The sequence below is a fragment of the Schistocerca cancellata genome, chromosome 7, assembly GCF_023864275.1.
Source record: "Schistocerca cancellata isolate TAMUIC-IGC-003103 chromosome 7, iqSchCanc2.1, whole genome shotgun sequence".
Classification (NCBI taxonomy): domain Eukaryota; kingdom Metazoa; phylum Arthropoda; class Insecta; order Orthoptera; family Acrididae; genus Schistocerca; species Schistocerca cancellata.
The window spans coordinates 348,432,049-348,443,179 of NC_064632.1; the positions used below are offsets into that span (position 1 = coordinate 348,432,049).

At 41.3% G+C, this 11,131-nt stretch overlaps 1 non-coding gene across 1 annotated transcript; it reads left to right on the forward strand.

Annotated features, from left to right (window-relative positions):
- Positions 1-9,869: 9,869 nt before the first annotated feature.
- On the forward strand, positions 9,870-9,953 carry Trnas-gga (transfer RNA serine (anticodon GGA)). Its single transcript is given in 2 exon segments — positions 9,870-9,909; positions 9,919-9,953. It is a non-coding gene; the product is annotated as a tRNA-Ser (tRNA).
- Positions 9,954-11,131: the final 1,178 nt, after the last annotated feature.

Here is an 11,131-nt window from a genome sequence, read left to right on the forward strand (position 1 = left end):
ACAAAAAGGCAATGAAAAGACTCTTTTTTTTTGAAAAATGGCACTTGGAACCTTTTTTCTATTTGCACAGTTAATGTTTATTTATGTTCAAACGAGATTAATTTCGAAGAGTTATTCTGTGAATAATGCTTAACACTAGACGTTTCTAATGAAAACGTTAAACACGTCAATCGATTAATAGAAAATATGACTGCAGTCCTGAAAAAGTATTTCATAATTTCACACTTTTTTAAACGAAACAAAAATCGCAAACAGGAAAAGTTTTCGGCTCGTGGGTGATCAAATATATCTGTTTTCTGTTTTCTGTCATCGCCTCGTATTTCCTAGTTAATTTTTTCCGCTAGAACGAATAAAGTCAAAATTGGGTGCTGCTGTTGGTATGTTCATTGTTCTTTCAGGTACTGCAACTTTTTAATTACTTCAATCACTTTTCGAAATAGTAATGGGTGTGTCGAATTGTGCAGCGAAGTTATTGATTTTGTGTTAAATGACGTTTCGTGTTTGTTTTTAAATACAGTTATCCTGATTTTTATTTTTTCGGGGAAACAATCTCCAGTGAAATCTGTTTGATTTTGGTATGACGCAATTTACATGAATTTCAAAAACCTACTTTCAAAAATGTTATTACTTTACCAACCGATTATACGGTGAACAAAACTTGAGTGGATGGAGGCTACTGTGTTTACCGACTAGGGTCTCAAATTGGGTAGGTGATTTTTTACTGTCAAGTCGTAAATATGTAATTATTTGATATAACTGTCCTGATATTAAGTAAAAAGTTACGTTTCTTATTTTTTACCTCTGAACACTTCTAGCACTTAACAACAGTTTTATCAGGGTATCAGATAAAAGTCGAAATTTCATTATCGAATGCAACTGTTGCAAAATATTGCTCAAACCAAAAGTAAAAGAAGATTTCTCAATGAATGTACTAGATACATTACAAATGTTGCATACTGCATGAAATCTAGTAACGCCAAACTCGATTTAAAATTGTTTCTGCTCAGCGGCCTTCTCCAAAGTACCATATTTTTGACGCCTCCAGAACAAGCTGATATTAAGACAACTAATCATTTAACTAAATTATTAGGAAAAATTTACTACACTATTACGCTTCTCTACAACAGCACTGGATGAATTTGTTACAATTGATGTTGACGTGCGTTTGCGATTGTGACGGTTGAAGATATTTTCAGGAGTGTTCACAGCTCAAAACATCTCATCGATGTAGACTACAACGACAAATTTGACAATTAAATAAATACTGAATTCTCTCTCCCTACTGTATTAGAATTGCAGAACATCATGGAAAGCATCTGTCGAAAGGTAAATGCTGAAAAACTGCAAAAGCCAGTAACTGATTTTTCCAAAAGACAATAAAATACTGTATATAAAATTCCACTGCACAGTATAAACCCGCAAAACTGAAAGCAGGAACTCTATCTTTACTATTATGCGACTTGCGGAGATCCAAAATGCAATTTTCTGTTGCATGCATCGTTTAACATGAAATTATTTTAACACGAAAAAATGTATCAGTGTCCTAACATTTGTGCTAAACTCTTTCAATTAGTACTCAAAATCGACATACCATCTGTGCTAACGTTTTCAGTCTTATTAACAGCATTGTATATTGTTATTCAGACGGCGTTCCAGCCACTTCCATGAGAGAACTGTACATCACTAAGTTGAGTGTTGTGTGTAATTTCTCATTGATCCTGAATTTCTGTTTCGGTCACACAAAATGTTACAGGTGTTATGAGTGGGGATATTAACATTCAACAAGCGGTATTAACATTCAGTGAAGGAGATTCAATGAAACATTACCTGACGACGAAAATGTGCAAAGGTCAAACGTAGATGGTTTGTATTACATCCGCAGTTTTCAAGGTCTCCGTTCACAATAAATTTGTATACAGTTTGTTGGAAACAGGAGTTGAGTGTTCCGAACCGTTTTCTCCATCTAGGCAAATACCTGTGGCATTCTTCACAAAGAGTCAGACTGTTTCCATTTCATAATGTATATATAAATACATTCAGCATACGTACAGTTTCACGATATCCTTTCAAATACTTGTATTACCACACGCATGCACCAAGGAGTTTCTACGGTTTCCAACCTAATACAAGGTAACATAGCCCTCTCTACTCAGCCAGTGGACACTCAATACAAGTTATCGCGAAATTTTTATCTCAAAATTGTCAGTACGAGAGGCTGCTGCGTTTCTCGCGATAAAACGTCTTCTTTCGCTCCACACCCCGGCTTAAAACTAACACTAAGGCATCTAGGGCAATAAAATATAGAGCAGCCAACGTACTACAAGCGACCAGAATTTAGTACTCTTTGTAATCTAAAAGTTAGATAGCAATGGTTTTTGAGTACTAGGCAAGGTTAATTCAGAATTGTAGCATTTACATTACAATGCTCCTGTGCTTCAAAATTTCATAAAAACGTTGTGAAAGTTGATGGCTATTTCCCACAAGTTCTGATCGTAACGATAAAATTCCAGACGTGTGAAAAGGTGACATTGAAAAGCGGTGGATCTGAGTTTTATGTTGAGGGATCGATATCTTGCCAGCCAAGATTTCCTGTCTGTTCGCCAACGTTATCCCTTGCATTATAATGGGAGAGCACGGTTTCTAATATAAGATCCCTTACTATGTCTATAAATTGAAGTTTCAAAGCATCTGTCAACATTCTATGAGGTTTCGGGATTGCAGCCATATCAAGCTGATAACTTGCCACAATATTTCGGCTGACAACTGTTCAGCCATCTTCAGGTGAGTGTCCGCCACTGGAGACTGTTATGTTTTTTCTTTATTGTTATTTCATTCCCTCACGCCCCTTATGGACAGTGGGTGGACTGACAGCAGAACAATACTCCGCTCTTCAGACAGGAGTGCTCGTAAAAGATAATAAAGGTGACTGAAAAATAAAAGTGTGAGGACTGTTTACATTGTAAGTTAAAAGAATTAATGACAGACAGCTAACAGGACAAAGAATATATCCGTTTAAAAATACAGTTTCGATGAGGTTAAATGGTTCAAATGGCTCTGAATACTATGGGACTTAACTTCTGAGGTCATCAGTCCCCTAGAACTTAGAACTACTTAAACCTAACTAACCTAAGGACATCACACACATCCATGCCACAGGCAGGGTTCGAACCAATGACCGTAGCGGTCGTGGGGTCATAGGCTGTAGCGGATTAGGCTAAATTCTTGCAGTATGTGGAGGTGTAGGGATGGAGAGATATGTTGGTTAAGGCATGGCAGCGTACCACGGTTGGTGATCTAAGGGTACAAAATGGGGTTATTGGAAACTAGTTTGCCGACAGTGTAGGAGAAACATGGGGGTGAGGAATGGTAGGAATGTTATGAGATGGTAGAGGATCCAGGTGGGAGAAGGTAAACAAATGTGGAAAGGCACATGGAGCGCATGGCGTTCTAGGATTTGGAGGGATTTAAAGGACTTTGGAGGTGCGGCGGTCCATACAACATTTGCATAACAAAGGATGGGTCGTATCAGGAGTTTGTAGGTGTGGAGAATCGTGGAGAGGTGTAATCCCCAAGTTCGAACTCTTAGTGGTTTGAGTAGTTTTATTCTATTGTAGGCGTTCTCTTGGATGGTTAGTAGTTGGGGGTTCCACATTAGTTGCCGGATGAGTGTTAGTTTAAGATATATTAATGTCTTAGTTAACTGAAAAAAAACTGTTGTAAATGATAAGGTAAAAGTCATAGAGGTGGAAAGTGCAAGTGGTTCTTCCTGTAATTTAATTCGTCGGTGGAGAAAGGAACTCAGTCACTTTCTGGAGATTTTCACTTTTTTATACAAATGTGTTAAACAGATCAAGACGGACCTTACTGCCATGAAACGTACAATTTTTGGCGTCTTCCTGTGGGAATAGCACGAGGTCGATTTATTACGTGAAGTCAGTGACTTAGGAATGAAGTCAGTGACTTAGTTCCTTTCTCTATCGCACGTCCTTCAGACTAGATGGCGTTGGCTTGTAGAAGCAGGAGCAGAAAGCGTAACAAAACGCTAACTTTGCGCCAACTTCGCGATCTGTCTTAGTTTGGTTGATTGTTATTGTAAGTTATTGAATGTCATCTTTCGAAATGTCTCCCAAAGGGTAGGGAAATGAAAATGAGAACAAGAGGAAGAGGATCAAGGAGGCTAGAGTTCATGGGTTGCCATGTAATGACTACACTGAGAAAGCAGTTTCTGCAAAATTTATCGTGCTAATAACAGGTAAGTACTGACATTTACCTATTCAATAAATTCAGTGTAATACAAATTCCATAGCTTGGGCTACATGCTTTGCGATTGCTTAATAAATTCCAGATGGAATGTTTCCAACATATCAGTGAAGATAATGGCATCGAAATACTTCCAGACTTTTTCAATATGAAAAAAATAGTCAGGATATTTATCTACATTGTTTAACTGTGGCAGGTAACATTAGGAAAAGAAGGCGAAGAAGAGTTGTCAGTGACATCGATAGCATCTAGAAACAACATTTCTTTGTTTATCATACCATTGTCTCTGTTAGAACAGTTCGTGTGCACAAAAGTGCTTTCCTGAGTCTTCATGTTGTATCACAGAAAAGTGTTTTGTGTATTTGCCGGTACTAAAAAAAGGTCAAATTCTAAAGGACATACGAGGAACAAAGCCATGCACAACTAAAGTTTAGGAAAACGTAATAAAGTTGATAGCTACCCGCATCCAATCTTTCCAACTCAAAGAAACTCACCATCCTAAGAAGGAAATAAAATACGTTTCACACTTGGGTCTGAAAACTATGCACGATATGTTCCTTACAAAGTATCCAGAAGTAAATGTGAAATACGACTTCTATAGGAAACATTTTCGTGAAAATTACAATTTTCGTTTCGGTCGTCCCCAAATTGATGTATGTGTCAAATATGATGAACTTCAGAATAAGTCAAACAGTCCACATATTCTGACAGCAGTAAAAAATCTGTACAGCTTGAGTTTGATATTCCCAAATGGAGCAGCAGGACATTTTATAAATTCATGAAAATAAGTGAGCAAGGCTGTATGGGCAGGGATGGTATTGTTGGACTAGCTTTCGACTTCATGTAAAACTTGCCTCTGCCAAACAAACAAGTGCAGGAAACATTCTATTTACTCAGCCATGGGTTAATTGTTACTGCATTTATGATATAAAGCCCAGGCGTTCCAGAGTGTACTTGCATCATGAAGGTGAAGCGGAAAAGGGAGTGAATGAGGTCTGTGCATTCCTCTACCACTACAATGAAAACTATATTGCGAAGAATTTTATAGAAATACACCTGTTCTTAGACGGAGCACCTGGTCAAAATAAAAATAATACAATAGTAAGGATACGCCTTACATTGATATACACTAAAAAATTTGAAAAAAATCTCTACAGTTTCCCCAAAAGAGGTCACTCGTTTCTCCCATGTGACCGTGTGTTCGGAACACTGAGTAGAAAAATACGGAAATGTGATGGAGTTTACACCCCTAAAGAGTGTGTGGAAATCATAGCAAACAGTATTTTTGAAATTACAGTCGTTATGATGGAAAGTGAAGAGATAATGGACTTTGACATTTGGTGGCCTCATCATTAAAAAAAATTTCTCTGGCAGTGTTCCAAGAATTTCATTGTGACGCAACGAAACAGGGAGTCATGACATCCTATCCTTTCATAAACAGCTGTGTCAGTCACTTCATAAGCAGATGTGTCAGTTACTCCTTTAATGTGACAAAAACTAAACTTGCTTCGTTTCAAATTGGGTTTCAAAGGGTACGTGATGGAAAAATGTTAGAATAAAAAAAAAAAAAAAAGAAAATAAAAAATATTCAGCAACTTGTTAAGTACATCCATGGAGAAGACGCTGAGATTTTTTATGAGGAGGTATTGAAATGGCCGATTACAAGTGATAACTCACTGTGAGAAATTATGAACAGCCCAAAACTTTGAATTTTATGAAGTAGTTGTTTTCATGTTCAGTTGAAGATAATTTTCCGTTAGTTCATCAATAAATTTGAGTTTTAGACCATAAATGTGAAATTTTGACTGTGTCATACTTGCAAAAAGCGCTAAAATCCCTTGTTGAGCGGAGAAAGAAACTATTTTATAAATTTAAAATTTTTTGCTTAATAAGATGCTTTTTAGAATATACGAAAATTATTTTCATTCACAGTATGTATGATCAGCGTGCAACAAATGCCGAAAATTTCAGTGCAATCTGTCAGATTGTTTAACAATAATACAGTCTCTTGTCTCTCCTGCAAAGTAAGAAAACCTTACATACTTCCTTTCTCTACCGACCGATTCAACTATTGGCTGGTTTTTGGAGTGGTTGATCTTGAACAGCAATTGGTTACACCAGTAGGTAAATTGATTGAGATGAATTTTGAGGGAGCGTTGGGATTTATGGAGTGTAGGTTGGAGAGGAAACTTGAGTCATCACCACTGAAGGAGGAGGACTAGTGGGTTCGTGTCATCAGTGTAGGGGAGATAAAGGAGAGGAGAGAGAGTATAGAACTCCTGCAATAGAATGAAAGGTACAGAAATTGGTATTGTTAATTGACAGAGGATGGGTGATTAGATAGGAAAGACCCAATAAAGCGGACATAATTAACTGAAAGTGCGTATGTCTGGAGTTTGAAAAAGAGACTGAAATTCCATACACAGTTGTACGCGCTTACTGAGTCGAGGAAGACAAAAACATCGGATTTGCGGGAGCTGAGGGATAGGAGATGGATGAGGTGCAAGAGCTGGTCATCAGAGGAGAATCTGGGACGGAGGCACCGCTGGTTGACGGGAAGACGAGGTGTGCTGTAGGAAGGACGCAGCATGAGGTGCATCATTTGGTTGCTGGAAGGTCTGGAGATGACTTACAATCTTCATTTGTATGAATTCTCGGTAGGCATCCCAGTTTTTATGGAAATAGTTTTGGATAACTCTTGATTGGTGATTCGAGTGGGATGCACAGGGATGAGGCTGTGCAGAGGAGATGGTTAAGAGGGCAGGTAGGTGGTCATTTCCAGTTGTATCAAGGACTTCTGCAGTGAGGCGTCCAAGACGATTGGGAGATACTAGGATGACAACAGGGGTAGTGTTGTTTTACGACGTGTGTAGTGTGGGATGGGAACAACATCACCTTGCAGGGAATCAATAAACTAACACTACAGCTAGAGATCTGTGAGGGATCTACTATGGATGTTGAGGTATATGGTAATAATATAGGTGGAAAATGTATTTCTATGTGGGTAGGAAGTTACTCAAGATGGGGTGGTCAGGTCAAATGTAGGTTGAGGCAAAGGTAATGGTTACAGTGCAGTGAAAAGAGGCTAAGGGCAAGTGTTCAGTATGAGTATTGCATAATGGTTGTGGCCAAAGTGGGATTTTCTTGTTATGGCCAATTGCAACTCCATCTCTGGCAAGGGGAAGGATATTATCGGTGTGGTGGAGGCATAGGGAGAAGTGCAGATGGTGTGATAGGGTTGGAAGTATGTTTTGTTAAGGATAAATGTATGGATGTTGTTCTGGGATAGGGTATGCATTAAATGGTGGTTATTGACAGAGAGGGAGCGGATGTTGTGGTGGAAGATTTTCTGGTGTTGTCGAGCCATTATAAGAAATAAGAGTGGTTTGTGTGGATCAGGTCAGAGTAGGTTTAAACAAGGATGTCAAGGCAGGTGAAAAGACGTGTACCGAGTTGTGTAAGTGGCTCAGGAACTGAGATGGAGTGGGCAGCGAGGAAGAATTATTGGAGGGTGTATGGACGTTGGAATGGGTGGGATTTTTGGAGGACGATTGTAATGAATTTGATAATACTCATATCTTCAGCAACGGTAACTGGGTGGAGGGAATTGTTGGGATGGGTGGGGCCATCAGTGAGAGGGATTAAGACAGTGCGCTCAGGTTTGGCAGGTTATGGCTTAGCTTTGCATTGTGCAGAATAAGTGGGGTGGGAGTCATTGCAAGTGTTGCAGGTAGGAGGGGATTCTATGGGGACTTTACAGTGGGGACAAGTAGGTGGGCCTTTTCAATCTGCAGTAAAGTCGTCATTGTAATGAAGACATTTTTGGAAGTGATAGGACTGTGGGGGATTTTGAAGGTGCAATCTAGTGGCAGTGGCGGTAGATCAGGGCTCCCTCTTTAAGGAGAAGATCTGTGGTGGCAGGATCAGAGAAGACATGGACAAGGCTACTGGGATCGAAGTGACACAGGTCCACAGCGATTTTTAACTTCTGAATCTGGATGGTTGTTCAGCTCAGATGCCACTTCTTCATCCATGATCCCAAGGTGGACATTTGTGACCACTGCAATAAGGGTGGGAGGACAGTAGGGAGGGTGAGGTTGTTTGGGTGTAGTGGTGAGAGGTGTTAAGGAGGGTTTTTGGCCAAAGATAAGGTGAGGAATTTTGGAGAGGATGCCTGTATGGAAGTAGTGGTTTAGGGGCTTTTTTAAGATGGAATCTTTTCTTGTGATGATTTGTTGGATGTGAGGGCTGGGTGAGTATTTTTTGATTTCGAAGCTAAGGGATTTGGGTCTAAGGAACTTTGTGTCAGTTTTGCAGAGGATGAAGGTATTGATGGTAGGGGAAGAAGTTGGAGAAGGCGCAGCTGAATCCACATGTTGGGTGTCTTTATGTTCAGTTTTTGTTTTTTAGGTGTGGGAGTGGGAAAGATATCAGTGATCGACATTTTGTAGAATTCTTAATGGCTGTTGGAGGGATGGCTGGTTGTGGCGTGGGGGTTGACGGGGTATGACGTTCTTGAGAGTTACCTGGGACTTTTGTAGGTCCTTGACCATGGCGTGCGTTGGTCGGTGGAGTGAGGCTAGATGAGGTGATGCTTGAGACGCCACATGTCGCTTCAGTGGGCAGTGACATGGGCGGCAGCAGTGTAAGTGGATGGTGAGTTATGGCTGAAAGAGAAAATATGGGTGGAGCTGGGGACTGAGAGAGATGCATGGGTGACTGCTGCAGTAGGGCAGGATATGGTAGGTAAGGGGGGATAATTCTAGAGGGAAGGGTCAGAGGACATGCTCCATGAAGTGACAGTGGGAGCAGGAGATGGAGAAGTGTAGATGATTGACGTAATAAGGTAGTCCATGGTGACAAAGAGTGATGAATGGCGTTGACTGCGGTGAACAGCCATCGGAGCGGTGCTGGGACGATGATGACGAGCTGTAGTGAAGTTGTGAATGGTGAGAATGGCTCCAATGTGACAAGGATGGTAGCAGCTACGTCAGTGATGCGGTGGGGGCGATCAACATATGGAGGCGCAGCGACTAATAAAAGCGAGGAAGCTGTGGGGACGCTGATGGAGACAAAGACTGGCAGTGCAGATGCAGGCTGGCGATGACCAGTAGTGAGGGCTAGATGTTAATGCGAAGATAACTCGTGGCAAAATCAATGACGGCCAGCCAGCGCTGGCAGCGAAAGTGGCGTTGAAGACGGTTGGAAACTATTCCCTGTCGGAACTTAAACCTTCAGAGCAGCGCAGGTAGTTTTTAGTCCCGAGAGAAACCTCAAATGTGGGAAAACTACTAGTTAACGGTGTCTGATTTGTAGCAAAACTTGGTGCGGGGAACCATGCACACAGGTGCTCATCAGAGGAGCGTCGCACTCTGTAGAAATACTCGCCCTCTGCAAATACTGTTCCATCTGTGACCCGCAGACGCGTGCGTAAAAGTGAAACTAAGGGTCCGCCCTCTGTCGCAAGGCACTCTCGCGGCGCTAAAAATAAACATCGGATGACTAAAATGTTTCCTCTCTCAAAATATTAAAGAGGTCACCAGGTCACAAGCCTTGTCCAGCAGAAAGCCGCTGTCACGATTTATACGATCTTGTGTGTTTTTCGGCCGGCCAGAGTGGCCGAGCGGTTCAAGGCGCTACAGTCTGGAACCGCACAACCGCTACGGTCGCAGGTTCGAATCCTGCCTCTGGCATGGATGTGTGTGATGTACTTAGGTTAGTTAGGTTTAAGTAGTTCTACGTTCTAGGGGACTGGACTGATGACCTCATATGTTAAGTCCCATAGTGCTCAGAGTCATTTGCACCATTTTTGTGTGTTTTTCACGAACGCTTTCGCGGATATGTGAAGGCGATTGTAGGCCACTAGGATCCTGACCTGATCGTGACATGGCCCGCATCCTGGACGCAGAGATGGATGCCACACTGGGTCACGATATACACCAGTTACTGAATAACGAAATAACGATAAGGAACAAAGGCTCAAAGGCGATGTCTTCACCAAAACCAACTTGAAACATCGTGAGGATAAACAAACAGAACAGACACGTTAACGTCAGCAACTACTGGAGGATATACGGAGTATTCAATGACAAACCTAAAGAGACCGATGCAGACTCTGACGTTTCAACCTCGTCAATTGTCTCTGCAGTCACAAGTCGCCAAGGCACTAAGAACACAATAGCTCATCTTCTGGAATTCCAAGGTGATGAGGGTTTTCAGCTTGTACAAAAGAAGAAGACTATCCGAAGGAAGATAGCGCACACTTTTAAGCAAATCACGTAGCAACAATAGGAAATTACCAATGGATATGATACTCTTAGAGACGATCCACCGCAGGAGTCTGCAGCTGCCGAACCACCGCCCCAACTGATGACTCCGATACTGCCAAAAGTCCCACTCATCATCATCTGTAATTGCTCAAACACGTAAAACTATGAAGAGAACCAAAGGCAAGTTCAAAATGGTGCAAATGGCTCTGAGCACTATGGGACTTAACTTCTGAGATCATCAGTCCCCGAGAACTTAGAACTACTTAAACCTAACTAACCTATGGGCATCACACACATCCATGCCCGAGGTAGGATTCGAGGCTGCGACCGTAGCGGTCCCGCGGTTCCAGACTATAGCACGTAGAACCGCTCGGCCACATCGGCCGGAGAACCAAAGGCACTAATCTCTGGAAGCTTAAGAGCAGCTTACACAGGAGAAGGAGTGAAATTTTACGTCGATACTTTGAGGACTATCAGAAGATGTTTTCTTTCTGCCAGGAATAAACATTACCTTTCTATACGTGATCAACAACAGGGTCCTAAAGGTGTAGTTAAGGATCTACCACCGTCTGCACAGATAAACAAGTTCAACACGACTTGCA